The following is a 27,652-nucleotide window of genomic DNA, read 5'->3' on the forward strand; positions in this document are numbered from 1 at the left end:
TTCACTGAAAAGCTCATTCTGTGTACATTTTTGGCATACGTTTGCTCCTACCGGGTCAGCTGAGCAGCGAATTTCTATTTAACCACCTGCTTTCATGAGAGACCTCAGGGCTGCATGTTTTGAGCCCAGTACTGAGCCTGAAAAGCATTTCCAACCCCACTTACAAGTAAAACTAGCTAAAATGTGCCTGGCTTCTCTTCACTGAAAAGCTCATTCTGAGTACATTTTTAGCATATGTTTGCTCCTGCCGGGTCAGCTGAGCCGCGAATTTCTATTTAACCACCTGCTATCATGAGAGACCTCAGGGCTGCATGTTTTGAGCCCAGTACTGATCCTGAAAAGCGTTTCCAACCCACTTACAAGTAAAACTAGCTAAAATGTGCCTGGCTGCTATTCACTGAAAAGCTCATTCTGTGTACATTTTTGGCATACATTTGCTTCTACCGGGTCAGCTGAGCAGCGAATTTCTATTTAACCACCTGCTTTCATGGGAGACCTCAGGGCTGCATGTTTTTAGCCCAGTACTGAGCCCGAAAAGCATTTCCAACCCCACTTACAAGTAAAACTAGCTAAAATGTGCCTGGCTTCTCGTCACTGAAAAGCTCATTCTGAGTACATTTTTAGCATACGTTTGCTCCTGCCGGGTCAGCTGAGCAGCGCATTTCTATTTAACCACCTGCTATCATGAGAGACCTCAGGGCTGCATGTTTTGAGCCCAGTACTGATCCTGAAAAGCGTTTCCAACCCCACTTACAAGTAAAACTAGCTAAAATGTGCCTGGCTGCTATTCACTGAAAAGCTCATTCTGAGTACATTTTTAGCATACGTTTGCTCCTGCCGGGTCAGCTGAGCAGCGAATTTCTATTTAACCACCTGCTATCATGAGAGACCTCAGGGCTGCATGTTTTGAGCCCAGTACTGATCCTAAAAAGCGTTTCCAATCCCACTTACAAGTAAAACTAGCTAAAATGTGCCTGGCTGCTATTCACTGAAAAGCTCATTCTGTGTACATTTTTGGCATACGTTTGCTCCTACCGGGTCAGCTGAGCAGCGAATTTCTATTTAACCACCTGCTTTCATGAGAGACCTCAGGGCTGCATGTTTTGAGCCCAGTACTGAGCCTAAAAAGCATTTCCAACCCCACTTACAAGTAAAACTAGCTAAAATGTGCCTGGCTTCTCTTCACTGAAAAGCTCATTCTGAGTACATTTTTAGCATACGTTTGCTCCTGCCGGGTCAGCTGAGCAGCGAATTTCTATTTAACCACCTGCTTTCATGAGAGACCTCAGGGCTGCATGTTTTGAGCCCAGTACTGAGCCTGAAAAGCAACCCCACTTACAAGTAAAACTAGCTAAAATGTGCCTGGCTTCTCTTCACTGAAAAGCTCATTCTGAGTACATTTTTAGCATATGTTTGCTCCTGCTGGGTCAGCTGAGCAGCGAATTTCTATTTAACCACATGCTATCATGAGAGACCTCAGGGCTGCATGTTTTGAGCCCAGTACTGATCATGAAAAGCGTTTCCAACCCCACTTACAAGTAAAACTAGCTAAAATGTACCTGGCTTCTCTTCACTGAAAAGCTCAGAGTACATTTTTAGCATACGTTTGCTCCTGCCGGGTCAGCTGAGCAGCGAATTTCTATTTAACCACCTGCTTTCATGAGAGACCTCAGGGCTGCATGTTTTGAGCCCAGTACTGAGCCTGAAAAGCATTTCCAACCCCACTTACAAGTAAAACTAGCTAAAATGTGCCTGGCTTCTCTTCACTGAAAAGCTCATTCTGTGTACATTTTTAGCATACGTTTGCTCCTGCCGGGTCAGCTGAGCAGCAAATTTCTATTTACCCACCTGCTATCATGAGAGACCCCAGGGCTGCATGTTTTGAGCCCAGTACTGATCCTGAAAAGCGTTTCCAACCCCACTTACAAGTAAAACTAGCTAAAATGTGCCTGGCTGCTTTTCACTGTGTACATTTTTGGGATACGTTTGCTCCTACCGGGTCAGCTGAGCAGCGAATTTCTATTTAACTACCTGCTTTCATGAGAGACCTCAGGGCTGCATGTTTTGAGCCCAGTACTGAGCCTGAAAAGCATTTCCAACCCCACTTACAAGTAAAACTAGCTAAAATGTGCCTGGCTTCTCTTCACTGAAAAGCTTATTCTGAGTACATTTTTAGCATACGTTTGCTCCTGCCGGGTCAGCTGAGCAGCGAATTTCTATTTAACCACCTGCTATCATGAGAGACCTCAGGGCTGCATGTTTTGAGCCCAGTACTGATCCTGAAAAGCGTTTCCAACCCCACTTACAAGTAAAACTAGCTAAAATGTGCCTGGCTGCTATTCACTGAAAAGCTCCTTCTGTGTACATTTTTGGCATAGGTTTGCTCCTACCGGGTCAGCTGAGCAGCGAATTTCTATTTAACCACCTGCTTTCATGAGAGACCTCAGGGCTGCATGTTTTGAGCCCAGTACTGAGCCTGAAAAGCATTTCCAACCCCACTTACAAGTAAAACTAGCTAAAATGTGCCTGGCTGCTATTCACTGAAAAGCTCATTCTGTGTACATTTTTGGCATACGTTTGCTCCTGCCGGATCAGCTGAGCAGCGAATTTCCATTTAACCACCTGCTATCATGAGAGACCTCAGGGCTGCATGTTTTGAGCCCAGTACTGATCCTGAAAAGCGTTTCCAACCCCACTTACAAGTAAAACTAGCTAAAATGTGCCTGGATGCTATTCACTGAAAAGCTCATTCTGAGTACATTTTTAGCATACGTTTGCTCCTGCCGGGTCAGCTGAGCCGCGAATTTCTATTTAACCACCTGCTATCATGAAAGACCTCAGGGCTGCATGTTTTGAGCCCAGTACTGAGCCTGAAAAGCATTTCAAACCCCACTTACAAGTAAAACTAGCTAAAATGTGCCTGGCTTCTCTTCACTGAAAAGCTCATTCTGAGTACATTTTAGCATACGTTTGCTCCTGCCGGGTCAGCTGAGCAGCGAATTTCTATTTAACCACCTGCTATCATGAGAGACCTCAGGGCTGCATGTTTTGAGCCCAGTACTGATCCTGAAAAGCGTTTCCAACCCCACTTACAAGTAAAACTAGCTAAAATGTGCCTAGCTGCTATTCACTGAAAAGCTAATTCTGTGTACATTTTTGGCATACGTTTGCTCCTACCGGGTCAGCTGAGCAGCGAATTTCTATTTAACCACCTGCTTTCATGAGGGACCTCAGGGCTGCATGTTTTGAGCCCAGTACTGAGCCTGAAAAGCATTTCCAACCCCACTTACAAGTAAAACTAGCTAAAATGTGCGTGGCTTCTCTTCACTGAAAGCTCATTCTGAGTACATTTTTAGCATATGTTTGCTCCTGCCGGGTCAGCTGAGCCGCAAATTTCTATTTAACCACCTGCTATCATGAGAGACCTCAGGGCTGCATGTTTTGAGCCCAGTACTGATCCTGAAAAGCGTTTCCAACCCCACTTACAAGTAAAACTAGCTAAAATGTGCCTGGCTGCTATTCACTGAAAAGCTCATTCTGTGTACATTTTTGGCATACGTTTGCTCCTACCGGGTCAGCTGAGCAGCGAATTTCTATTTAACCACCTGCTTTCATGGGAGACCTCAGGGCTGCATGTTTTGAGCCCAGTACTGAGCCTGAAAAGCATTTCCAACCCCACTTACAAGTAAAACTAGCTAAAATGTGCCTGGCTTCTCGTCACTGAAAAGCTCATTCTGAGTACATTTTTAGCATACGTTTGCTCCTGCCAGGTCAGCTGAGCAGCGAATTTCTATTTAACCACCTGCTATCATGAGAGACCTCAGGGCTGCATGTTTTGAGCCCAGTACTGATCCTGAAAAGCGTTTCCAACCCCACTTACAAGTAAAACTAGCTAAAATGTGCCTGGCTGCTATTCACTGAAAAGCTCATTCTGAGTACATTTTTTGCATACGTTTGCTCCTGCCGGGTCAGCTGAGCAGCGAATTTCTATTTAACCACCTGCTATCATGAGAGACCTCAGGGCTGCATGTTTTGAGCCCAGTACTGATCCTAAAAAGCGTTTCCAACCCCACTTACAAGTAAAACTAGCTAAAATGTGCCTGGCTGCTATTCACTGAAAAGCTCATTCTGTGTACATTTTTGGCATACGTTTGCTCCTACCGGGTCAGCTGAGCAGCGAATTTCTATTTAACCACCTGCTTTCATGAGAGAGCTCAGGGCTGCATGTTTTGAGCCCAGTACTGAGCCTAAAAAGCATTTCCAACCCCACTTACAAGTAAAACTAGCTAAAATGTGCCTGGCTTCTCTTCACTGAAAAGCTCATTCTGAGTACATTTTTAGCATACGTTTGCTCCTGCCGGGTCAGCTGAGCAGCGAATTTCTATTTAACCACCTGCTTTCATGAGAGACCTCAGGGCTGCATGTTTTGAGCCCAGTACTGAGCCTGAAAAGCAACCCCACTTACAAGTAAAACTAGCTAAAATGTGCCTGGCTTCTCTTCACTGAAAAGCTCATTCTGAGTACATTTTTAGCATACGTTTGCTCCTGCCGGGTCAGCTGAGCAGCGAATTTCTATTTAACCACCTGCTATCATGAGAGACCTCAGGGCTGCATGTTTTGAGCCCAGTACTGATCCTGAAAAGCGTTTCCAACCCCACTTACAAGTAAAACTAGCTAAAATGTGCCTGGCTGCTATTCACTGAAAAGCTCATTCTGTGTACATTTTTGGCATACGTTTGCTCCTACCGGGCCAGCTGAGCAGCGAATTTCTATTTAACCACCTGCTATCATGAGGGACCTCAGGGCTGCATGTTTTGAGCCCAGTACTGATCCTGAAAAGCGTTTCCAACCCCACTTACAAGTAAAACTAGCTAAAATGTGCCTGGCTGCTATTCACTGAAAATCTCCTTCTGTGTACATTTTTGGCATACGTTTGCTCCTACCGGGTCAGCTGAGCAGCGAATTTCTATTTAACCACCTGCTTTCATGAGAGACCTCAGGGCTGCATGTTTTGAGCCCAGTACTGAGCCTGAAAAGCATTTCCAACCCCACTTACAAGTAAAACTAGCTAAAATGTGCCTGGCTGCTATTCACTGAAAAGCTCATTCTGTGTACATTTTTGGCATACGTTTGCTCCTGCCGGGTCAGCTGAGCAGCAAATTTCTATTTAACCACCTGCTATCATGAGAGACCTCAGGGCTGCATGTTTTGAGCCCAGTACTGATCCTGAAAAGCGTTTCCAACCCCACTTACAATAAAACTAGCTAAAATGTGCCTGGCTGCTATTCACTGAAAAGCTCATTCTGAGTACATTTTTAGCATACGTTTGCTCCTGCCGGGTCAGCTGAGCCGCGAATTTCTATTTAACCACCTGCTATCATGAGAGACCTCAGGGCTGCATGTTTTGAGCCCAGTACTGAGCCTGAAAAGCATTTCCAACCCCACTTACAAGTAAAACTAGCTAAAATGTGCCTGGCTTCTCTTCACTGAAAAGCTCATTCTGAGTACATTTTTAGCATACGTTTGCTCCTGCCTTGTCAGCTGAGCAGCGAATTTCTATTTAACCACCTGCTTTCATGAGAGACCTCAGGGCTGCATGTTTTGAGCCCAGTACTGAGCCTGAAAAGCAACCCCACTTACAAGTAAAACTAGCTAAAATGTGCCTGGCTTCTCTTCACTGAAAAGCTCATTCTGAGTACATTTTTAGCATACGTTTGCTCCTGCTGGGTCAGCTGAGCAGCAAATTTCTATTTAACCACCTGCTATCATGAGAGACCTCAGGGCTGCATGTTTTGAGCCCAGTACTGATCCTGAAAAGCGTTTCCAACCCCACTTACAAGTAAAACTAGCTAAAATGTGCCTGGCTGCTATTCACTAAAAAGCTCATTCTGTGTACATTTTTGGCATACGTTTGCTCCTACCGGGTCAGCTGAGCAGCAAATTTCTATTTAACCATCAGCTTTCATGAGAGACCTCAGGGCTGCATGTTTTGAGCCCAGTACTGATCCTGAAAAGCGTTTCCAACCCCACTTACAAGTAAAACTAGCTAAAATGTGCCTGGCTGCTTTTCACTGTGTACATTTTTGGGATACGTTTGCTCCTACCGGGTCAGCTGAGCAGCGAATTTCTATTTAACCACCTGCTTTCATGAGAGACCTCAGGGCTGCATGTTTTGAGCCCAGTACTGAGCCTGAAAAGCATTTCCAACCCCACTTACAAGTAAAACTAGCTAAAATGTGCCTGGCTTCTCTTCACTGAAAAGCTTATTCTGAGTACATTTTTAGCATACGTTTGCTCCTGCCGGGTCAGCTGAGCAGCGAATTTCTATTTAACCACCTGCTATCATGAGAGACCTCAGGGCTGCATGTTTTGAGCCCAGTTCTGATCCTGAAAAGCGTTTCCAACCCCACTTACAAGTAAAACTAGCTAAAATGTGCCTGGCTGCTATTCACTGAAAAGCTCCTTCTGTGTACATTTTTGGCATACGTTTGCTCCTACCGGGTCAGCTGAGCAGCGAATTTCTATTTAACCACCTGCTTTCATGAGAGACCTCAGGGCTGCATGTTTTGAGCCCAGTACTGAGCCTGAAAAGCATTTCCAACCCCACTTACAAGTAAAACTAGCTAAAATGTGCCTGGCTGCTATTCACTGAAAAGCTCATTCTGTGTACATTTTTGGCATACGTTTGCTCCTACCGGGTCAGCTGAGCAGCGAATTTCTATTTAACCACCTGCTTTCATGAGAGACCTCAGGGCTGCATGTTTTGAGCCCAGTACTGAGCCTGAAAAGCATTTCCAACCCCACTTACAAGTAAAACTAGCTAAAATGTGCCTGGCTTCTCTTCACTGAAAAGCTCATTCTGTGTACATTTTTGGCATACGTTTGCTCCTACCGGGTCAGCTGAGCAGCAAATTTCTATTTAACCACCTGCTTTCATGAGAGACCTCAGGGCTGCATGTTTTGAGCCCAGTACTGAGCCTGAAAAGCATTTCCAACCCCACTTACAAGTAAACCTAGCTAAAATGTGCCTGGCTTCTCTTCACTGAAAAGCTCATTCTGCGTACATTTTTAGCATACGTTTGCTCCTGCCGGGTCAGCTGAGCAGCGAATTTCTATTAAACCACCTGCTTTCATGAGAGACCTCAGGGCTGCATGTTTTGAGCCCAGTACTGAGCCTGAAAAGCATTTCCAACCCCACTTACAAGTAAAACTAGCTAAAATGTGCCTGGCTTCTCTTCACTGAAAAGCTCATTCTGAGTACATTTTTAGCATACGTTTGCTCCTGCCTTGTCAGCTGAGCAGCGAATTTCTATTTAACCACCTGCTTTCATGAGAGACCTCAGGGCTGCATGTTTTGAGCCCAGTACTGAGCCTGAAAAGCAACCCCACTTACAAGTAAAACTAGCTAAAATGTGCCTGGCTTCTCTTCACTGAAAAGCTCATTCTGAGTACATTTTTAGCATACGTTTGCTCCTGCCGGGTCAGCTGAGCAGCGAATTTCTATTTAACCACCTGCTTTCATGAGAGACCTCAGGGCTGCATGTTTTGAGCCCAGTACTGAGCCTGAAAAGCAACCCCACTTACAAGTAAAACTAGCTAAAATGTGCCTGGCTTCTCTTCACTGAAAAGCTCATTCTGAGTACATTTTTAGCATATGTTTGCTCCTGCTGGGTCAGCTGAGCAGCAAATTTCTATTTAACCACCTGCTATCATGAAAGACCTCAGGGCTGCATGTTTTGAGCCCAGTACTGATCCTGAAAAGCGTTTCCAACCCCACTTACAAGTAAAACTAGCTAAAATGTGCCTGGCTGTTATTTACTAAAAAGCTCATTCTGTGTACATTTTTGGCATACGTTTGCTCCTACCGGGTCAGCTGAGCAGCGAATTTCTATTTAACCACCTGCTTTCATGAGAGACCTCAGGGCTGCATGTTTTGAGCCCAGTACTGATCCTGAAAAGCGTTTCCAACCCCACTTACAAGTAAAACTAGCTAAAATGTGCCTGGCTGCTATTCACTGAAAAGCTCATTCTGTGTACATTTTTGGCATACGTTTGCTCCTACCGGGCCAGCTGAGCAGCGAATTTCTATTTAACCACCTGCTATCATGAGGGACCTCAGGGCTGCATGTTTTGATCCCAGTACTGATCCTGAAAAGCGTTTCCAACCCCACTTACAAGTAAAACTAGCTAAAATGTGCCTGGCTGCTATTCACTGAAAATCTCCTTCTGTGTACATTTTTGGCATACGTTTGCTCCTACCGGGTCAGCTGAGCAGCGAATTTCTATTTAACCACCTGTTTTCATGAGAGACCTCAGGGCTGCATGTTTTGAGCCCAGTACTGAGCCTGAAAAGCATTTCCAACCCCACTTACAAGTAAAACTAGCTAAAATGTGCCTGGCTGCTATTCACTGAAAAGCTCATTCTGTGTACATTTTTGGCATACGTTTGCTCCTGCCGGGTCAGCTGAGCAGCAAATTTCTATTTAACCACCTGCTTTCATGAGAGACCTCAGGGCTGCATGTTTTGAGCCCAGTACTGAGCCTGAAAAGCATTTCCAACCCCACTTACAAGTAAAACTAGCTAAAATGTGCCTGGCTTCTCTTCACTGAAAAGCTAATTCTGAGTACATTTTTAGCATACGTTTGCTCCTGCTGGGTCAGCTGAGCAGCAAATTTCTATTTAACCACCTGCTATCATGAGAGACCTCAGGGCTGCATGTTTTGAGCCCAGTACTGATCCTGAAAAGCGTTTCCAACCCCACTTACAAGTAAAACTAGCTAAAATGTGCTAGGCTGCTATTCACTAAAAAGCTCATTCTGTGTACATTTTTGGCATACGTTTGCTCCTACCGGGTCAGCTGAGCAGCAAATTTCTATTTAACCATCAGCTTTCACGAGAGACCTCAGGGCTGCATGTTTTGAGCCCAGTACTGATCCTGAAAAGCGTTTCCAACCCCACTTACAAGTAAAACTAGCTAAAATGTGCCTGGCTGCTTTTCACTGAAAAGCTCATTCTGTGTACATTTTTGGCATACGTTTGCTCCTACCGGGTCAGCTGAGCAGCGAATTTCTATTTAACCACCTGCTTTCATGAGAGACCTCAGGGCTGCATGTTTTGAGCCCAGTACTGAGCCTGAAAAGCATTTCCAACCCCACTTACAAGTAAAACTAGCTAAAATGTGCCTGGCTGCTTTTCACTGAAAAGCTCATTCTGTGTACATTTTTGGGATACGTTTGCTCCTACCGGGTCAGCTGAGCAGCGAATTTCTATTTAACCACCTGCTTTCATGAGAGACCTCAGGGCTGCATGTTTTGAGCCCAGTACTGAGCCTGAAAAGCATTTCCAACCCCACTTACAAGTAAAACTAGCTAAAATGTGCCTGGCTGCTATTCACTGAAAAGCTCATTCTGTGTACATTTTTGGCATACGTTTGCTCCTACCGGGTCAGCTGAGCAGCAAATTTCTATTTAACCATCAGCTTTCACGAGAGACCTCAGGGCTGCATGTTTTGAGCCCAGTACTGATCCTGAAAAGTGTTTCCAACCCCACTTACAAGTAAAACTAGCTAAAATGTGCCTGGCTGCTTTTCACTGAAAAGCTCATTCTGTGTACATTTTTGGCATACGTTTGCTCCTACCGGGTCAGCTGAGCAGCGAATTTCTATTTAACCACCTGCTTTCATGAGAGACCTCAGGGCTGCATGTTTTGAGCCCAGTACTGAGCCTGAAAAGCATTTCCAACCCCACTTACAAGTAAAACTAGCTAAAATGAGCCTGGCTGCTTTTCACTGAAAAGCTCATTCTGTGTACATTTTTGGGATACGTTTGCTCCTACCGGGTCAGCTGAGCAGCGAATTTCTATTTAACCACCTGCTTTCATGAGAGACCTCAGGGCTGCATGTTTTGAGCCCAGTACTGAGCCTGAAAAGCATTTCCAACCCCACTTACAAGTAAAACTAGCTAAAATGTGCCTGGCTGCTATTCAATGAAAAGCTCATTCTGTGTACATTTTTGGCATACGTTTGCTCCTACCGGGTCAGCTGAGCAGCGAATTTCTATTTAACCACCTGCTTTCATGAGAGACCTCAGGGCTGCATGTTTTGAGCCCAGTACTGAGCCTGAAAAGCATTTCCAACCCCACTTACAAGTAAAACTAGCTAAAATGTGCCTGGCTTCTCTTCACTGAAAAGCTCATTCTGTGTACATTTTTGGCATACGTTTGCTCCTACCGGGTCAGCTGAGCAGCGAATTTCTATTTAACCACCTGCTTTCATGAGAGACCTCAGGGCTGCATGTTTTGAGCCCAGTACTGAGCCTGAAAAGCATTTCCAACCCCACTTACAAGTAAACCTAGCTAAAATGTGCCTGGCTTCTCTTCACTGAAAAGCTAATTCTGAGTACATTTTTAGCATACGTTTGCTCCTGCTGGGTCAGCTGAGCAGCAAATTTCTATTTAACCACCTGCTTTCATGAGAGACCTCAGGGCTGCATGTTTTGAGCCCAGTACTGATCCTGAAAAGCGTTTCCAACCCCACTTACAAGTAAAACTAGCTAAAATGTGCCTGGCTGCTATTCACTGAAAAGCTCATTCTGTGTACATTTTTGGCATACGTTTGCTCCTACCGGGCCAGCTGAGCAGCGAATTTCTATTTAACCACCTGCTATCATGAGGGACCTCAGGGCTGCATGTTTTGATCCCAGTACTGATCCTGAAAAGCGTTTCCAACCCCACTTACAAGTAAAACTAGCTAAAATGTGCCTGGCTGCTATTCACTGAAAATCTCCTTCTGTGTACATTTTTGGCATACGTTTGCTCCTACCGGGTCAGCTGAGCAGCGAATTTCTATTTAACCACCTGCTTTCATGAGAGACCTCAGGGCTGCATGTTTTGAGCCCAGTACTGAGCCTGAAAAGCATTTCCAACCCCACTTACAAGTAAAACTAGCTAAAATGTGCCTGGCTGCTATTCACTGAAAAGCTCATTCTGTGTACATTTTTGGCATACGTTTGCTCCTGCCGGGTCAGCTGAGCAGCAAATTTCTATTTAACCACCTGCTATCATGAGAGACCTCAGGGCTGCATGTTTTGAGCCCAGTACTGATCCTGAAAAGCGTTTCCAACCCCACTTACAATAAAATTAGCTAAAATGTGCCTGGCTGCTATTCACTGAAAAGCTCATTCTGAGTACATTTTTAGCATACGTTTGCTCCTGCCGGGTCAGCTGAGCCGCGAATTTCTATTTAACCACCTGCTATCATGAGAGATCTCAGGGCTGCATGTTTTGAGCCCAGTACTGAGCCTGAAAAGCATTTCCAACCCCACTTACAAGTAAAACTAGCTAAAATGTGCCTGGCTTCTCTTCACTGAAAAGCTCATTCTGCGTACATTTTTAGCATACGTTTGCTCCTGCCGGGTCAGCTGAGCAGCGAATTTCTATTTAACCACCTGCTTTCATGAGAGACCTCAGGGCTGCATGTTTTGAGCCCAGTACTGAGCCTGAAAAGCATTTCCAACCCCACTTACAAGTAAAACTAGCTAAAATGTGCCTGGCTTCTCTTCACTGAAAAGCTCATTCTGAGTACATTTTTAGCATACGTTTGCTCCTGCCGGGTCAGCTGAGCAGCGAATTTCTATTTAACCACCTGCTTTCATGAGAGACCTCAGGGCTGCATGTTTTGAGCCCAGTACTGAGCCTGAAAAGCAACCCCACTTACAAGTAAAACTAGCTAAAATGTGCCTGGCTTCTCTTCACTGAAAAGCTAATTCTGAGTACATTTTTAGCATACGTTTGCTCCTGCTGGGTCAGCTGAGCAGCAAATTTCTATTTAACCACCTGCTATCATGAGAGACCTCAGGGCTGCATGTTTTGAGCCCAGTACTGATCCTGAAAAGCGTTTCCAACCCCACTTACAAGTAAAACTAGCTAAAATGTGCTAGGCTGCTATTCACTAAAAAGCTCATTCTGTGTACATTTTTGGCATACGTTTGCTCCTACCGGGTCAGCTGAGCAGCAAATTTCTATTTAACCATCAGCTTTCACGAGAGACCTCAGGGCTGCATGTTTTGAGCCCAGTACTGATCCTGAAAAGCGTTTCCAACCCCACTTACAAGTAAAACTAGCTAAAATGTGCCTGGCTGCTTTTCACTGAAAAGCTCATTCTGTGTACATTTTTGGCATACGTTTGCTCCTACCGGGTCAGCTGAGCAGCGAATTTCTATTTAACCACCTGCTTTCATGAGAGACCTCAGGGCTGCATGTTTTGAGCCCAGTACTGAGCCTGAAAAGCATTTCCAACCCCACTTACAAGTAAAACTAGCTAAAATGTGCCTGGCTGCTTTTCACTGAAAAGCTCATTCTGTGTACATTTTTGGGATACGTTTGCTCCTACCGGGTCAGCTGAGCAGCGAATTTCTATTTAACCACCTGCTTTCATGAGAGACCTCAGGGCTGCATGTTTTGAGCCCAGTACTGAGCCTGAAAAGCATTTCCAACCCCACTTACAAGTAAAACTAGCTAAAATGTGCCTGGCTGCTATTCACTGAAAAGCTCATTCTGTGTACATTTTTGGCATACGTTTGCTCCTACCGGGTCAGCTGAGCAGCAAATTTCTATTTAACCATCAGCTTTCACGAGAGACCTCAGGGCTGCATGTTTTGAGCCCAGTACTGATCCTGAAAAGTGTTTCCAACCCCACTTACAAGTAAAACTAGCTAAAATGTGCCTGGCTGCTTTTCACTGAAAAGCTCATTCTGTGTACATTTTTGGCATACGTTTGCTCCTACCGGGTCAGCTGAGCAGCGAATTTCTATTTAACCACCTGCTTTCATGAGAGACCTCAGGGCTGCATGTTTTGAGCCCAGTACTGAGCCTGAAAAGCATTTCCAACCCCACTTACAAGTAAAACTAGCTAAAATGTGCCTGGCTGCTTTTCACTGAAAAGCTCATTCTGTGTACATTTTTGGGATACGTTTGCTCCTACCGGGTCAGCTGAGCAGCGAATTTCTATTTAACCACCTGCTTTCATGAGAGACCTCAGGGCTGCATGTTTTGAGCCCAGTACTGAGCCTGAAAAGCATTTCCAACCCCACTTACAAGTAAAACTAGCTAAAATGTGCCTGGCTGCTATTCACTGAAAAGCTCATTCTGTGTACATTGTTGGCATACGTTTGCTCCTACCGGGTCAGCTGAGCAGCGAATTTCTATTTAACCACCTGCTTTCATGAGAGACCTCAGGGCTGCATGTTTTGAGCCCAGTACTGAGCCTGAAAAGCATTTCCAACCCCACTTACAAGTAAAACTAGCTAAAATGTGCCTGGCTTCTCTTCACTGAAAAGCTCATTCTGTGTACATTTTTGGCATACGTTTGCTCCTACCGGGTCAGCTGAGCAGCGAATTTCTATTTAACCACCTGCTTTCATGAGAGACCTCAGGGCTGCATGTTTTGAGCCCAGTACTGAGCCTGAAAAGCATTTCCAACCCCACTTACAAGTAAACCTAGCTAAAATGTGCCTGGCTTCTCTTCACTGAAAAGCTCATTCTGAGTACATTTTTCGCATACGTTTGCTCCCGCCGGGTCAGCTGAGCAGCGAATTTCTATTTAACCACCTGCTTTCATGAGAGACCTCAGGGCTGCATGTTTTGAGCCCAGTACTGAGCCTGAAAAGCATTTCCAACCCCACTTACAAGTAAAACTAGCTAAAATGTGCCTGGCTGCTATTCACTGAAAAGCTCATTCTGAGTACATTTTTAGCATACGTTTGCTCCTGCCGGGTCAGCTGAGCAGCGAATTTCTATTTAACCACCTGCTATCATGAGAGACCTCAGGGCTGCATGTTTTGAGCCCAGTACTGATCCTAAAAAGCGTTTCCAACCCCAATTACAAGTAAAACTAGCTAAAATGTGCCTGGCTGATATTCACTGAAAAGCTCATTCTGTGTACATTTTTGGCATACGTTTGCTCCTACCGGGTCAGCTGAGCAGCGAATTTCTATTTAACCACCTGCTTTCATGAGAGACCTCAGGGCTGCATGTTTTGAGCCCAGTACTGAGCCTAAAAAGCATTTCCAACCCCACTTACAAGTAAAACTAGCTAAAATGTGCCTGGCTTCTCTTCACTGAAAAGCTCATTCTGAGTACATTTTTAGCATACGTTTGCTCCTGCCGGGTCAGCTGAGCAGCGAATTTCTATTTAACCACCTGCTTTCATGAGAGACCTCAGGGCTGCATGTTTTGAGCCCAGTACTGAGCCTGAAAAGCAACCCCACTTACTAGTAAAACTAGCTAAAATGTGCCTGGCTTCTCTTCACTGAAAAGCTCATTCTGAGTACATTTTTAGCATATGTTTGCTCCTGCTGGGTCAGCTGAGCAGCGAATTTCTATTTAACCACCTGCTATCATGAAAGACCTCAGGGCTGCATGTTTTGAGCCCAGTACTGATCCTGAAAAGCGTTTCCAACCCCACTTACAAGTAAAACTAGCTAAAATGTGCCTGGCTGTTATTCACTAAAAAGCTCATTCTGTGTACATTTTTGGCATACGTTTGCTCCTACCGGGTCAGCTGAGCAGCGAATTTCTATTTAACCACCTGCTTTCATGAGAGACCTCAGGGCTGCATGTTTTGAGACAAGTACTGAGCCTGAAAAGCATTTCCAACCCCACTTACAAGTAAAACTAACTAAAATGTGCCTGGCTTCTATTCACTGAAAAGCTTATTCTGAGTACATTTTTAGCATACGTTTGCTCCTGCCGGGTCAGCTGAGCAGCGAATTTCTATTTAACCACCTGCTATCATGAGAGACCTCAGGGCTGCATGTTTTGAGCCCAGTACTGATCCTGAAAAGCGTTTCCAACCCCACTTACAAGTAAAACTAGCTAAAATGTGCCTGGCTGCTATTCACTGAAAAGCTCATTCTGTGTACATTTTTGGCATACGTTTGCTCCTACCGGGCCAGCTGAGCAGCGAATTTCTATTTAACCACCTGCTATCATGAGGGACCTCAGGGCTGCATGTTTTGAGCCCAGTACTGATCCTGAAAAGCGTTTCCAACCCCACTTACAAGTAAAACTAGCTAAAATGTGCCTGGCTGCTATTCACTGAAAATCTCCTTCTGTGTACATTTTTGGCATACGTTTGCTCCTACCGGGTCAGCTGAGCAGCGAATTTCTATTTAACCACCTGCTTTCATGAGAGACCTCAGGGCTGCATGTTTTGAGCCCAGTACTGAGCCTGAAAAGCATTTCCAACCCCACTTACAAGTAAACTAGCTAAAATGTGCCTGGCTGCTATTCACTGAAAAGCTCATTCTGTGTACATTTTTGGCATACGTTTGCTCCTGCCGCGTCAGCTGAGCAGCAAATTTCTATTTAACCACCTGCTATCATGAGAGACCTCAGGGCTGCATGTTTTGAGCCCAGTACTGGCCCTGAAAAGCGTTTCCAACCCCACTTACAATAAAATTAGCTAAAATGTGCCTGGCTGCTATTCACTGAAAAGCTCATTCTGAGTACATTTTTAGCATATGTTTGCTCCTGCCGGGTCAGCTGAGCCGCGAATTTCTATTTAACCACCTGCTATCATGAGAGACGTCAGGGCTGCATGTTTTGAGCCCAGTACTGAGCCTGAAAAGCATTTCCAACCCCACTTACAAGTAAAACTAGCTAAAATGTGCCTGGCTTCTCTTCACTGAAAAGCTCATTCTGCGTACATTTTTAGCATACGTTTGCTCCTGCCGGGTCAGCTGAGCAGCGAATTTCTATTTAACCACCTGCTTTCATGAGAGACCTCAGGGCTGCATGTTTTGAGCCCAGTACTGAGCCTGAAAAGCATTTCCAACCCCACTTACAAGTAAAACTAGCTAAAATGTGCCTGGCTTCTCTTCACTGAAAAGCTCATTCTGAGTACATTTTTAGCATACGTTTGCTCCTGCTGGGTCAGCTGAGCAGCAAATTTCTATTTAACCACCTGCTATCATGAGAGACCTCAGGGCTGCATGTTTTGAGCCCAGTACTGATCCTGAAAAGCGTTTCCAACCCCACTTACAAGTAAAACTAGCTAAAATGTGCCAGGCTGCTATTCACTAAAAAGCACATTCTGTGTACATTTTTGGCATACGTTTGCTCCTACCGGGTCAGCAGAGCAGCAAATTTCTATTTAACCATCAGCTTTCATGAGAGACCTCAGGGCTGCATGTTTTGAGCCCAGTACTGATCCTGAAAAGCGTTTCCAACCCCACTTACAAGTAAAACTAGCTAAAATGTGCCTGGCTGCTTTTCACTGTGTACATTTTTGGGATACGTTTGCTCCTACCGGGTCAGCTGAGCAGCGAATTTCTATTTAACCACCTGCTATCATGAGAGACCTCAGGGCTGCATGTTTTGAGCCCAGTACTGATCCTGAAAAGCGTTTCCAACCCCACTTACAAGTAAAACTAGCTAAAATGTGCCTGGCTGCTATTCACTGAAAAGCTCCTTCTGTGTACATTTTTGGCATACGTTTGCTCCTACCGGGTCAGCTGAGCGGCGAATTTCTATTTAACCACCTGCTTTCATGAGAGACCTCAGGGCTGCATGTTTTGAGCCCAGTACTGAGCCTGAAAAGCATTTCCAACACCACTTACAAGTAAAACTAGCTAAAATGTGCCTGGCTGCTATTCACTGAAAAGCTCATTCTGTGTACATTTTTGGCATACGTTTGCTCCTACCGGGTCAGCTGAGCAGCGAATTTCTATTTAACCACCTGCTTTCATGAGAGACCTCAGGGCTGCATGTTTTGAGCCCAGTACTGAGCCTGAAAAGCATTTCCAACCCCACTTACAAGTAAAACTAGCTAAAATGTGCCTGGCTTCTCTTCACTGAAAAGCTCATTCTGTGTACATTTTTGGCATACGTTTGCTCCTACCGGGTCAGCTGAGCAGCAAATTTCTATTTAACCACCTGCTTTCATGAGAGACCTCAGGGCTGCATGTTTTGAGCCCAGTACTGAGCCTGAAAAGCATTTCCAACCCCACTTACAAGTAAACCTAGCTAAAATGTGCCTGGCTTCTCTTCACTGAAAAGCTCATTCTGAGTACATTTTTAGCATACGTTTGCTCCCGCCGGGTCAGCTGAGCAGCGAATTTCTATTTAACCACCTGCTATCATGAGAGACCTCAGGGCTGCATGTTTTGAGCCCAGTACTGAGCCTGAAAAGCATTTGCAACCCCACTTACAAGTAAAACTAGCTAAAATGTGCCTGGCTTCTCTATACTGAAAAGCTCATTCTGAGTACATTTTTAGCATACGTTTGCTCCTGCCGGGTCAGCTGAGCAGCGAATTTCTATTTAACCACCTGCTATCATGAGAGACCTCAGGGCTGCATGTTTTGAGCCCAGTACTGATCCTGAAAAGCGTTTCCAACCCCACTTACAAGTAAAACTAGCTAAAATGTGCCTGGCTGCTATTCACTGAAAAGCTCATTCTGTGTACATTTTTGGCATACGTTTGCTCCTACCGGGTCAGCTGAGCAGCTAATTTCTATTTAACCACCTGCTTTCATGAGAGACCTCAGGGCTGCATGTTTTGAGCCCAGTACTGAGCCTGAAAAGCATTTCCAACCCCACTTACAAGTAAAACTAGCTAAAATGTGCCTGGCTTCTCTATACTGAAAAGCTCATTCTGAGTACATTTTTAGCATACGTTTGCTCCTGCCGGGTCAGCTGAGCAGCGAATTTCTATTTAACCACCTGCTATCATGAGAGACCTCAGGGCTGCATGTTTTGAGCCCAGTACTGAGCCTAAAAAGCATTTCCAACCCCACTTACAAGTAAAACTAGCTAAAATGTGCCTGGCTTCTCTTCACTGAAAAGCTCATTCTGAGTACATTTTTAGCATACGTTTGCTCCTGCCGGGTCAGCTGAGCAGCGAATTTCTATTTAACCACCTGCTTTCATGAGAGACCTCAGGGCTGCATGTTTTGAGCCCAGTACTGAGCCTGAAAAGCAACCCCACTTACAAGTAAAACTAGCTAAAATGTGCCTGGCTTCTCTTCACTGAAAAGCTCATTCTGAGTACATTTTTAGCATATGTTTGCTCCTGCTGGGTCAGCTGAGCAGCGAATTTCTATTTAACCACCTGCTATCATGAAAGACCTCAGGGCTGCATGTTTTGAGCCCAGTACTGATCCTGAAAAGCGTTTCCAACCCCACTTACAAGTAAAACTAGCTAAAATGTGCCTGGCTGTTATTCACTAAAAAGCTCATTCTGTGTACATTTTTGGCATACGTTTGCTCCTACCGGGTCAGCTGAGCAGCGAATTTCTATTTAACCACCTGCTTTCATGAGAGACCTCAGGGCTGCATGTTTTGAGACCAGTACTGAGCCTGAAAAGCATTTCCAACCCCACTTACAAGTAAAACTAGCTAAAATGTGCCTGGCTTCTATTCACTGAAAAGCTTATTCTGAGTACATTTTTAGCATACGTTTGCTCCTGCCGGGTCAGCTGAGCAGCGAATTTCTATTTAACCACCTGCTATCATGAGAGACCTCAGGGCTGCATGTTTTGAGCCCAGTACTGATCCTGAAAAGCGTTTCCAACCCCACTTACAAGTAAAACTAGCTAAAATGTGCCTGGCTGCTATTCACTGAAAAGCTCATTCTGTGTACATTTTTGGCATACGTTTGCTCCTACCGGGCCAGCTGAGCAGCAAATTTCTATTTAACCACCTGCTATCATGAGGGACCTCAGGGCTGCATGTTTTGAGCCCAGTACTGATCCTGAAAACCGTTTCCAACCCCACTTACAAGTAAAACTAGCTAAAATGTGCCTGGCTGCTATTCACTGAAAATCTCCTTCTGTGTACATTTTTGGCATACGTTTGCTCCTACCGGGTCAGCTGAGCAGCGAATTTCTATTTAACCACCTGCTTTCATGAGAGACCTCAGGGCTGCATGTTTTGAGCCCAGTACTGAGCCTGAAAAGCATTTCCAACCCCACTTACAAGTAAAACTAGCTAAAATGTGCCTGGCTGCTATTCACTGAAAAGCTCATTCTGTGTACATTTTTGGCATACGTTTGCTCCTGCCGCGTCAGCTGAGCAGCAAATTTCTATTTAACCACCTGCTATCATGAGAGACCTCAGGGCTGCATGTTTTGAGCCCAGTACTGGCCCTGAAAAGCGTTTCCAACCCCACTTACAATAAAATTAGCTAAAATGTGCCTGGCTGCTATTCACTGAAAAGCTCATTCTGAGTACATTTTTAGCATATGTTTGCTCCTGCCAGGTCAGCTGAGCCGCGAATATCTATTTAACCACCTGCTATCATGAGAGACGTCAGGGCTGCATGTTTTGAGCCCAGTACTGAGCCTGAAAAGCATTTCCAACCCCACTTACAAGTAAAACTAGCTAAAATGTGCCTGGCTTCTCTTCACTGAAAAGCTCATTCTGCGTACATTTTTAGCATACGTTTGCTCCTGCCGGGTCAGCTGAGCAGCGAATTTCTATTTAACCACCTGCTTTCATGAGAGACCTCAGGGCTGCATGTTTTGAGCCCAGTACTGAGCCTGAAAAGCATTTCCAACCCCACTTACAAGTAAAACTAGCTAAAATGTGCCTGGCTTCTCTTCACTGAAAAGCTCATTCTGAGTACATTTTTAGCATACGTTTGCTCCTGCTGGGTCAGCTGAGCAGCAAATTTCTATTTAACCACCTGCTATCATGAGAGACCTCAGGGCTGCATGTTTTGAGCCCAGTACTGATCCTGAAAAGCGTTTCCAACCCCACTTACAAGTAAAACTAGCTAAAATGTGCCAGGCTGCTATTCACTAAAAAGCTCATTCTGTGTACATTTTTGGCATACGTTTGCTCCTACCGGGTCAGCTGAGCAGCAAATTTCTATTTAACCATCAGCTTTCATGAGAGACCTCAGGGCTGCATGTTTTGAGCCCAGTACTGATCCTGAAAAGCGTTTCCAACCCCACTTACAAGTAAAACTAGCTAAAATGTGCCTGGCTGCTTTTCACTGTGTACATTTTTGGGATACGTTTGCTCCTACCGGGTCAGCTGAGCAGCGAATTTCTATTTAACCACCTGCTATCATGAGAGACCTCAGGGCTGCATGTTTTGAGCCCAGTACTGATCCTGAAAAGCGTTTCCAACCCCACTTACAAGTAAAACTAGCTAAAATGTGCCTGGCTGATATTCACTGAAAAGCTCCTTCTGTGTACATTTTTGGCATACGTTTGCTCCTACCGGGTCAGCTGAGCAGCGAATTTCTATTTAACCACCTGCTTTCATGAGAGACCTCAGGGCTGCATGTTTTGAGCCCAGTACTGAGCCTGAAAAGCATTTCCAACACCACTTACAAGTAAAACTAGCTAAAATGTGCCTGGCTGCTATTCACTGAAAAGCTCATTCTGTGTACATTTTTGGCATACGTTTGCTCCTACCGGGTCAGCTGAGCAGCGAATTTCTATTTAACCACCTGCTTTCATGAGAGACCTCAGGGCTGCATGTTTTGAGCCCAGTACTGAGCCTGAAAAGCATTTCCAACCCCACTTACAAGTAAAACTAGCTAAAATGTGCCTGGCTTCTCTTCACTGAAAAGCTCATTCTGCGTACATTTTTAGCATACGTTTGCTCCTGCCGGGTCAGCTGAGCAGCGAATTTCTATTTAACCACCTGCTTTCATGAGAGACCTCAGGGCTGCATGTTTTGAGCCCAGTACTGAGCCTGAAAAGCATTTCCAACCCCACTTACAAGTAAAACTAGCTAAAATGTGCCTGGCTTCTCTTCACTGAAAAGCTCATTCTGAGTACATTTTTAGCATACGTTTGCTCCTGCTGGGTCAGCTGAGCAGCAAATTTCTATTTAACCACCTGCTATCATGAGAGACCTCAGGGCTGCATGTTTTGAGCCCAGTACTGATCCTGAAAAGCGTTTCCAACCCCACTTACAAGTAAAACTAGCTAAAATGTGCCAGGCTGCTATTCACTAAAAAGCTCATTCTGTGTACATTTTTGGCATACGTTTGCTCCTACCGGGTCAGCTGAGCAGCAAATTTCTATTTAACCATCAGCTTTCATGAGAGACCTCAGGGCTGCATGTTTTGAGCCCAGTACTGATCCTGAAAAGCGTTTCCAACCCCACTTACAAGTAAAACTAGCTAAAATGTGCCTGGCTGCTTTTCACTGTGTACATTTTTGGGATACGTTTGCTCCTACCGGGTCAGCTGAGCAGCGAATTTCTATTTAACCACCTGCTATCATGAGAGACCTCAGGGCTGCATGTTTTGAGCCCAGTACTGATCCTGAAAAGCGTTTCCAACCCCACTTACAAGTAAAACTAGCTAAAATGTGCCTGGCTGCTATTCACTGAAAAGCTCCTTCTGTGTACATTTTTGGCATACGTTTGCTCCTACCGGGTCAGCTGAGCAGCGAATTTCTATTTAACCACCTGCTTTCATGAGAGACCTCAGGGCTGCATGTTTTGAGCCCAGTACTGAGCCTGAAAAGCATTTCCAACACCACTTACAAGTAAAACTAGCTAAAATGTGCCTGGCTGCTATTCACTGAAAAGCTCATTCTGTGTACATTTTTGGCATACGTTTGCTCCTACCGGGTCAGCTGAGCAGCGAATTTCTATTTAACCACCTGCTTTCATGAGAGACCTCAGGGCTGCATGTTTTGAGCCCAGTACTGAGCCTGAAAAGCATTTCCAACCCCACTTACAAGTAAAACTAGCTAAAATGTGCCTGGCTTCTCTTTACTGAAAAGCTCATTCTGTGTACATTTTTGGAATACGTTTGCTCCTACCGGGTCAGCTGAGCAGCAAATTTCTATTTAACCACCTGCTTTCATGAGAGACCTCAGGGCTGCATGTTTTGAGCCCAGTACTGAGCCTGAAAAGCATTCCCAACCCCAGTTACAAGTAAACCTAGCTAAAATGTGCCTGGCTTCTCTTCACTGAAAAGCTCATTCTGAGTACATTTTTAGCATACGTTTGCTCCCGCCGGGTCAGCTGAGCAGCGAATTTCTATTTAACCACCTGCTATCATGAGAGACCTCAGGGCTGCATGTTTTGAGCCCAGTACTGAGCCTGAAAAGCATTTGCAACCCCACTTACAAGTAAAACTAGCTAAAATGTGCCTGGCTTCTCTATACTGAAAAGCTCATTCTGAGTACATTTTTAGCATACGTTTGCTCCTGCCGGGTCAGCTGAGCAGGGAATTTCTATTTAACCACCTGCTATCATGAGAGACCTCAGGGCTGCATGTTTTGAGCCCAGTACTGATCCTGAAAAGCGTTTCCAACCCCACTTACAAGTAAAACTAGCTAAAATGTGCCTGGCTGCTATTCACTGAAAAGCTTATTCTGTGTACATTTTTGGCATACGTTTGCTCCTACTGGGTCAGCTGAGCAGCTAATTTCTATTTAACCACCTGCTTTCATGAGAGACCTCAGGGCTGCATGTTTTGAGCCCAGTACTGAGCCTGAAAAGCATTTCCAACCCCACTTACAAGTAAAACTAGCTAAAATGTGCCTGGCTTCTCTTCACTGAAAAGCTCATTCTGAGTATATTTTTAGCATACGTTAGCTCCTGCCGGGTCAGCTGAGCAGCGAATTTCTATTTAACCACCTGCTATCATGAGAGACCTCAGGGCTGCATGTTTTGAGCCCAGTACTGATCCTGAAAGGCGTTTCCAACCCCACGTACAAGTAAAACTAGCTAAAATGTGCCTGGCTGCTATTCACTGAAAAGCTCATTCTGTGTACATTTTTGGCATACGTTTGCTCCTACTGGGTCAGCTGAGCAGCGAATTTCTATTTAACCACCTGCTTTCATGAGAGACCTCAGGGCTGCATGTTTTGAGCCCAGTACTGAGCCTGAAAAGCATTTCCAACCCCACTTACAAGTAAAACTAGCTAGAATGTGCCTGGCTTCTCTTCAATGAAAAGCTCATTCTGAGTACATTTTTAGCATACGTTTGCTCCTGCCGGGTCAGCTGAGCAGCGAATTTCTGTTTAACCACCTGCTATCATGAGAGACCTCAGGGCTGCATGTTTTGAGCCCAGTACTGATCCTGAAAAGCGTTTCCAACCCCACTTACAAGTAAAACTAGCTAAAATGTGCCTGGCTTCTCTTCACTGAAAAGCTCATTCTGAGTACATTTTTAGCATACGTTTGATCCTGCCGGGTCAGCTGAGCAGCGAATTTCTATTTAACCACCTGCTATCATGAGAGACCTCAGGGCTGCATGTTTTGAGCCCAGTACTGATCCTGAAAAGCGTTTCCAACCCCACTTACAAGTAAAACTAGCTAAAATGTGCCTGGCTGCTATTCACTGAAAAGCTCATTCTGTGTACATTTTTGGCATACGTTTGCTCCTGCCGGGTCAGCTGAGCAGCGAATTTCTATTTAACCACCTGCTATCATGAGAGACCTCAGGGCTGCATGTTTTGAGCCCAGTACTGATCCTGAAAAGCGTTTCCAACCCCACTTACAAGTAAAACTAGCTAAAATGTGCCTGGCTGCTATTCACTGAAAAGCTCATTCTGTGTACATTTTTGGCATACGTTTGCTCCTACCGGGTCAGCTGAGCAGCGAATTTCTATTTAACCACCTGCTTTCATGAGAGACCTCAGGGCTGCATGTTTTGAGCCCAGTACTGAGCCTGAAAAGCATTTCCAACCCCACTTACAAGTAAAACTAGCTAAAATGTGCCTGGCTTCTCTTCACTGAAAAGCTCATTCTGAGTACATTTTTAGCATACGTTTGCTCCTGCCGGGTCAGCTGAGCAGCGAATTTCTATTTAACCACCTGCTTTCATGAGAGACCTCAGGGATGCATGTTTTGAGCCGAGCACTGAGCCTGAAAAGCATTTCCAACCCCACTTACAAGTAAAAGTAGCTAAAATGTGCCTGGCTTCTCTTCACTGAAAAGCTCATTCTGAGTACATTTTTAGCATACGTTTGCTCCTGCCGGGTCAGCTGAGCAGCGAATTTCTATTTAACCACCTGCTTTCATGAGAGACCTCAGGGCTGCATGTTTTGAGCCCAGTACTGAGCCTGAAAAGCATTCCAACCCCACTTACAAGTAAAACTAGCTAAAATGTGCCTGGCTTCTCTTCACTGAAAAGCTCATTCTGTGTACATTTTTGGCATACGTTTGCTCCTACCGGGTCAGCTGAGCAGCGAATTTCTATTTAACCACCTGCTTTCATGAGAGACCTCAGGGCTGCATGTTTTGAGCCCAGTACTGAGCCTGAAAAGCATTTCCAACCCCACTTACAAGTAAACCTAGCTAAAATGTGCCTGGCTTCTCTTCACTGAAAAGCTCATTCTGAGTACATTTTTAGCATACGTTTGCTCCCGCCGGGTCAGCTGAGCAGCGAATTTCTATTTAACCACCTGCTATCATGAGAGACCTCAGGGCTGCATGTTTTGAGCCCAGTACTGAGCCTGAAAAGCATTTGCAACCCCATTTACAAGTACAACTAGCTAAAATGTGCCTGGCTTCTCTATACTGAAAAGCTCATTCTGAGTACATTTTTAGCATACGTTTGCTCCTGCCGGGTCAGCTGAGCAGCGAATTTCTATTTAACCACCTGCTATCATGAGAGACCTCAGGGCTGCATGTTTTGAGCCCAGTACTGATCCTGAAAAGCGTTTCCAACCCCACTTACAAGTAAAACTAGCTAAAATGTGCCTGGCTGCTATTCACTGAAAAGCTCATTCTGTGTACATTTTTGGCATATGTTTGCTCCTACCGGGTCAGCTGAGCAGTGAATTTCTATTTAACCACCTGCTTTCATGAGAGACCTCAGGGCTGCATGTTTTGAGCCCAGTACTGAGCCTGAAAAGTATTTCCAACCCCACTTACAAGTAAAACTAGCTAAAATGTGCCTGGCTTCTCTTCACTGAAAAGCTCATTCTGGGTATATTTTTAGCATACGTTAGCTCCTGCCGGGTCAGCTGAGCAGCGAATTTCTATTTAACCACCTGCTATCATGAGAGACCTCAGGGCTGCATGTTTTGAGCCCAGTACTGATCCTGAAAGGCGTTTCCAACCCCACGTACAAGTAAAACTATCTAAAATGTGCCTGGCTGCTATTCACTGAAAAGCTCATTCTGTGTACATTTTTGGCATACGTTTGCTCCTACTGGGTCAGCTGAGCAGCGAATTTCTATTTAACCACCTGCTTTCATGAGAGACCTCAGGGCTGCATGTTTTGAGCCCAGTACTGAGCCTGAAAAGCATTTCCAACCCCACTTACAAGTAAAACTAGCTAAAATGTGCCTGGCTTCTCTTCAATGAAAAGCTCATTCTGAGTACATTTTTAGCATACGTTTGCTCCTGCCGGGTCAGCTGAGCAGCGAATTTCTATTTAACCACCTGCTATCATGAGAGACCTCAGGGCTGCATGTTTTGAGCCCAGTACTGATCCTGAAAAGCGTTTCCAACCCCACTTCCAAGTAAAACTAGCTAAAATGCGCCTGGCTTCTCTTCACTGAAAAGCTCATTCTGAGTACATTTTTAGCATACGTTTGCTCCTGCCGGGTCAGCTGAGCAGCGAATTTCTATTTAACCACCTGCTATCATGAGAGACCTCAGGGCTGCATGTTTTGAGCCCAGTACTGATCCTGAAATGCGTTTCCAACCCCACTTACAAGTAAAACTAGCTAAAATGTGCCTGGCTGCTATTCACTGAAAAGCTCATTCTGTGTACATTTTTGGCATACGTTTGCTCCTGCCGGGTCAGCTGAGCAGCGAATTTCTATTTAACCACCTGCTATCATGGGAGACCTCAGGGCTGCATGTTTTGAGCCCAGTACTGATCCTGAAAAGCGTTTCCAACCCCACTTACAAGTAAAACTAGCTAAAATGTGCCTGGCTGCTATTCACTGAAAAGCTCATTCTGTGTACATTTTTGGCATACGTTTGCTCCTACCGGGTCAGCTGAGCAGCGAATTTCTATTTAACCACCTGCTTTCATGAGAGACCTCAGGGCTGCATGTTTTGAGCCCAGTACTGAGCCTGAAAAGCATTTCCAACCCCACTTACAAGTAAAACTAGCTAAAATGTGCCTGGCTTCTCTTCACTGAAAAGCTCATTCTGAGTACATTTTTAGCATACGTTTGCTCCTGCCGGGTCAGCTGAGCAGCGAATTTCTATTTAACCACCTGCTTTCATGAGAGACCTCAGGGATGCATGTTTTGAGCCGAGCACTGAGCCTGAAAAGCATTTCCAACCCCACTTACAAGTAAAAGTAGCTAAAATGTGCCTGGCTTCTCTTCACTGAAAAGCTCATTCTGAGTACATTTTTAGCATACGTTTGCTCCTGCCGGGTCAGCTGAGCAGCGAATTTCTATTTAACCACCTGCTATCATGAGAGACCTCAGGGCTGCATGTTTTGAGCCCAGTACTGATCCTGAAAAGTGTTTCCAACCCCACTTACAAGTAAAACTAGCTAAAATGTGCCTGGCTGCTATTCACTGAAAAGCTCATTCTGAGTACATTTTTAGCATACGTTTGCTCCTGCCGGGTCAGCTGAGCAGCGAATTTCTATTTAACCACATGCTATCATGAGAGACCTCAGGGCTGCATGTTTTGAGCCCAGTACTGATCCTGAAAAGCTTTTCCAACCCCACTTACAAGTAAAACTAGCTAAAATGTGCCTGGCTGCTATTCACTGAAAAGCTCATTCTGTGTACATTTTTGGCATACATTTGCTCCTACCGGGTCAGCTGAGCAGCGAATTTCTATTTAACCACCTGCTTTCATGAGAGACCTCAGGGCTGCATGTTTTGAGCCCAGTACTGAGCCTGAAAAGCATTTCCAACCCCACTTACAAGTAAAACTAGCTAAAATGTACCTGGCTTCTCTTCACTGAAAAGCTCATTCTGAGTACATTTTTAGCATACGTTTGCTCCTGCCGGGTCAGCTGAGCAGCTAATTTCTATTTAACCACCTGCTTTCATGAGAGACCTCAGGGCTGCATGTTTTGAGCCCAGTACTGAGCCTGAAAAGCAACCCCACTTACAAGTAAAACTAGCTAAAATGTGCCTGGCTTCTCTTCACTGAAAAGCTCATTCTGAGTACATTTTTAGCATACGTTTGCTCCTGCTGGGTCAGCTGAGCAGCGAATTTCTATTTAACCACCTGCTATCATGAGAGACCTCAGGGCTGCATGTTTTGAGCCCAGTAGTGATCCTGAAAAGCGTTTCCAACCCCACTTACAAGTAAAACTAGCTAAAATGTGCCTGGCTGCTATTCACTAAAAAGCTCATTCTGTGTACATTTTTGGCATACGTTTGCTCCTACCGGGTCAGCTGAGCAGCAAATTTCTATATAACCACCAGCTTTCATGAGAGACCTCAGGGCTGCATGTTTTGAGCCCAGTACTGAGCCTGAAAAGCATTTCCAACCCCACTTACAAGTAAAACTAGCTAAATTGTCCCTGGCTTCTCTTCACTGAAAAGCTCATTCTGTGTACATTTTTAGCATACATTTGCTCCTGCCGGGTCAGCTGAGCAGCGAATTTCTATTTACCCACCTGCTATCATGAGAGACCTCAGGGCTGCATGTTTTGAGCCCAGTACTGATCCTGAAAAGCGTTTCCAACCCCACTTACAAGTAAAACTAGCTAAAATGTGCCTGGCTGCTTTTCACTGTGTAC

Source organism: Lissotriton vulgaris, chromosome 2_1 (genome assembly GCF_964263255.1).
Source record: "Lissotriton vulgaris chromosome 2_1, aLisVul1.2, whole genome shotgun sequence".
In the NCBI taxonomy this organism is placed as follows: Eukaryota; Metazoa; Chordata; class Amphibia; order Caudata; family Salamandridae; genus Lissotriton; species Lissotriton vulgaris.